The sequence below is a fragment of the Saccostrea echinata genome, unplaced genomic scaffold, assembly GCF_033153115.1.
Source record: "Saccostrea echinata isolate AGI-Se365-2 ecotype Australia unplaced genomic scaffold, CSIRO_AGI_Sech_v1 ptg000029l, whole genome shotgun sequence".
NCBI lineage: Eukaryota > Metazoa > Mollusca > Bivalvia > Ostreida > Ostreidae > Saccostrea > Saccostrea echinata.
The window spans coordinates 43,659,562-43,664,182 of NW_026889778.1; the positions used below are offsets into that span (position 1 = coordinate 43,659,562).

Below are 4,621 nucleotides of genomic sequence, written 5' to 3' on the forward strand. Positions count from 1 at the left end.
ATGTATCTTTTGTCTTAAAAGAGCGCCGATATTTCCATGATGCATCTTAACTTTACTGCATAAAATGAAAAAAAAAATAAAAAATAAATGAGAAATATTAGAGCATTAAAATATCATAACACCATATGTCATTATATCAAATGACTGAGAGTTTATGCGTAAATGAAAAAAAAAAATAAAAAATAAAAAGTTAAAATGAAGGCGGACAAGTCTATCTCTGTTGTATAAAAAGTAGGTGAATTAACGCAAACATGAGTTCAGTTTGTAGCATTGCAAGAGAGCAAGGTAAGTTCTTTTATAATTGAAAATCCTTTAGTTCAATGTCGGCCACGGGAAAAAGGCATAATTGTATTGTACACATTTATTAATAACATAGTGTAATAAATAAAGTAAATGTAAAGACATGACTGTGAACTCTTCCATTTTATGTATAGTTTATTTATTTATATATTTCTTTCTTTCTTTATTTTTGCTTCTCATATATTTTAACTATGAAAAGGATAAAGCTGAAGGAATAAATTTTAGTTTTGTGTAACAAGCAGTGGTCGATTTCATAAATCCTTTAAACAATACAAATGGTGAAAAGCCAAAAAACACAGAACCCAATAAATGTTTCTTGTGATGAAAATTACATGATATAAAAAAATTAAAGAAATTTAAATGCAGACGCTCTAGATCTGATGCTATTTTAATCGAAAATATCCCAGTTCACAAGTAACGAAGCAACCCAGGGCTGTTTAAAGAGTTAAAAGAGAAAATTGCCTCTAGGGTTCGGTGACCAAGACTCTGCTGATTAAAGAGAACGAAACGTGTAGATTCTGTGAATTAGTACATGTATAGAGAGGTCCATATTGTTGACAACAAAGTGCATGTGTTAAAATCAAATGGTTAAATAAGAGAGGCTTTATACAGGAAAAACTAATTGTTTTTTTTTTTTTTTTTAGTTTGACGAAAGACAATGAAGTCAACTTGGTAAGTGTGATGCATTATTAAAAGAATGTACTCTGTACTCATTCAATTAATTTACGGCAATCCCGATTTATTCGCATAAATAAATCAATAAATAAATGAATAAATAAAATAAGTGAATGTTTTAAAAAAATGCTGTTATTGCCGTGTCTTATCCTAGCAATCATTTGAAGATTATCTACCATAAATCAAGAGTCTTACTGTTTATCACGTAAATTTTTAATTTGACTTCAATGCAGTTAGTATTTTTTTTGGCATAGTTTATTTACATAATGATAAGAATTCTTTTAACTTCTTATTTAATACCTGATTAAGGAATGAAAAAACAGGAAGAATATTTGTTTTACTTCTGTTTTACATAAAAAAAACCCTATCAGTTGTGGAATGGATCTCTTCATTTACAGGTTTTTTTTTCGCTCTAATCGTGTTTGGAATCTGTGCCAGTTTGCAAGGTTCAACTTTACGAGACAGTTCCGCAGTTGAAAATTCCAAGAGCGATTTTAAAAGGTTATGAATATAATGCAAAACAGTACAATATTTATTTTCTTGCTTTTCCTATGTTTTGAAATAATATTTTATATAGTTTATAGCTTATTTTATATAGCAATTATATATATATATATATATATATATATATATATATATATATATATATATATATATATATATATATATATATATATATATATATATATATATATATATATATATATATATATATATATATATATATAGTTTAAAATATACTCACGATACATCCTAGTTGAGCTTATATATTCATAGCAAGAAATATTAATAATTACATGTACAATTAACCGTAATACTCATGCTTTATATCTTTATTCAAATTCATTCAACATCACATCACTTTATATGTCCCCATTAATCCGTAATTGAATGTGGTTTTTGATTTACAGAGCTGGGGGTGTAAAGTTGACAAAATATGCATTGAGAAAGTTAGCAAGGAGTTTAAGACGCAGTGATTCACTGGCAAGATATGCTGTGAATCGGTTACAATATTGGTCTGGTGGACGTATCAGCGCTAGCAAAATTATTCAAGTCATAGATGGTGTAGCAGCTAGACTGAATCGGTATCAAACTGCAACCTGTGGATTTTTCGCAGATGTAGGAGTCTCCCTTGGTATTAATCGTAGTATTGCATATCAAATCTGCAACGTTGCTATCGATTTACTCGGATTAATTCTGTAAAAGCCCATTATAGAAATGAATAACCAAGCATCCTGACGATATTTTGTTGTTCTTTTCTTATAACGCTTAAAACGCAAATTTTGGATGAAAATAAGGATGATTGAGTGATGAAAAAAATGAATATTTAGGTGAGTTATTTGGTGCACGTGCTTATCAATTGTAATCAAAATCATGTATTAGAGGTAACATAGAAAGAAGAAAAATAATTCTTTAACAGAAAAAACGTAAGTAATTTTAATAACCCTTATACCCTGCTCGAGCGTAAAAAAAGATATGTCAAAAATGTCTTTGACATTACAGACAACACGCAAAATTTCAATGAAGAAAATAACAGTACAATTAAAAATGTTTGATCCATAATAGAAACCAATACATATTTATAAATATTATGCTTTCAACGTTAGCAAAACGTATATACATCTTATTACATCCGTTATAAACTTCTGTGGTGTTTTCTCCGCAAAATATCAAGAAATATGTCTAGTTTTAACTTTTAATGTTTTAAGGTAGCTAAAGACACCTGACCCCCCAAAAACCTCCAAATAGATTTTGTTGAAACTTTCACATGGCGCAAAGGAATATGTAATGAACATTAAGTGGAAATGTGAACATGGCATTGAGAGTTAATTACAGAATCAGGGGGTAATGAGTTACTTCTCCTTTACAGTCACTCCAAAAATTAATTTTACTCATAAAAAATTTATGATGCAATATGCATTCAATATTTAAAATAATTTTAAACAATTCTGATACTATAAACTTATTTTAGCAATGGATTGTCTGAAAAGAAATAAATAAGATAGAATATTGAGAATAAAACTTTATAAATTCAACAAATTTGTCTATTTTCTTGCACACAAATTTGACACCTTTTAAATTCTAAAAAAATCTGTCCAATAGAATTAATTTTGTATTTTTTATCATTATATGAAAGATTTGTCTTAAGCCATTCTTCACACAAAAATCTTGGTCATTTTGAGGACTAATAAAGATACCAATGGTCCACAATTACCCCATCCCACCATCCCTTGTTTTCCTCTTTTGAAAATAAGAATAATGATTGTTTAATATAAGTGTTACGTAAAAAATAGAAAAGCAAACTAGAAAAAAAAAACCAATTGAATCAGAAGTACAAAACAATTGATGATTAAATAATTAATAAAAATATGTATATTATATTTCAGTAATATATTACTTGAACAGAAATGTAATTTTAAAAAAAAAACACACACACATAGAAACTCTTCAGACTTAACAATTTTGATTACTTTTATGCAAACAAATTCTACATTTTATAATATAAGATCTACTAAAAAAATATCTGTTCAAATAGATTTTTAAATAATATTATTATGGGAAAGACTTGTCCAATACTATTCCTCACTCAAAAAACTTGGCCACATTGGGGGCTTATTTACTTAAGGTACCAAATGGTCCAATAACCACCCCTCCTTCCACCCCACCCATTCCATTTTCCAGAATTAAAAAAACATGTATGAATAAAAGTTTATGAATTGAGGTGCTTTAGATGACAAGTGCTAAACAATTTTTACAAAGAATGTACCTCAATTAAATTAATATTAAATTGGTTCTACAAAAACCTTATTTTATGTCAATTTTAGATTATTTTATGTAAGTTTTAAATTATTTTCAACTTGAATAGCAGTAGCGATTGAATAGAAGTATTCCGATCCTCCCAAGAAAACAAATATGACCATTATAATGAACTTGAAACACCAATATTATATGCATTTTATATTTTTTTCATTGCAATGTCAAAAAAAAAAAAAAAAAAAAAAAAAAAAAAAAAAAAAAAAAAAACTTTATTATTATCATGTCAAAAATATATACATCTTTATCAGAAAAAAAACCTTGGCCAAACTGAGACAAAAAAAAAAATCCATCTGACATAGCAATGCGCAATACACATAATTTTATTGCATAGAATATTAAGAATATCATTAAAAATATATGATCAGCACTCTTTCAAATTGATCAGAAGTAATTTCATTCAATCAAACATATATGAGCAGGTAGGATAATAACATTAGTCTAAAGAAAATATATTTAAACAGTGCATGTCCTTGACCTGAGACATACATAAATTATACATAAAAATTAAAAACAAAATGACAACGTAAGAACAGCCTGTTACTGCACTTGACATAAAACTTCACGCAGGACATTTTATATGAAAATGAAAATGAAGAGTCTACATGAATATGTGGAGCAGCTTATTAACAAACCTGACAAACACTCACAAAGTAGATAATGCATAAAAAAGAATAGTCTATATATTTAGCGGTCTTAACCGAACCTGACATATCACTTGCACAGTAGATTATGCATATTTTTTTTTTAAATAATAGTCTGCAGCAGCCTACATGTAGAACCGCACCTGACATTTACAAAACATCCATTTAGTACATTATACAAGAAAAAT

General features: G+C 27.7%; 1 long non-coding RNA gene across 1 annotated transcript; it reads left to right on the forward strand.

Moving 5' to 3' along the window:
• Positions 1 to 1,379: 1,379 nt before the first annotated feature.
• On the forward strand, positions 1,380 to 2,215 carry LOC133194856 (uncharacterized). Its single transcript, XR_009722193.1, has 2 exons — positions 1,380 to 1,476; positions 1,887 to 2,215. It is a non-coding gene; the product is annotated as an uncharacterized LOC133194856 (long non-coding RNA).
• The last annotated feature ends 2,406 nt before the right edge of the window (positions 2,216 to 4,621 follow it).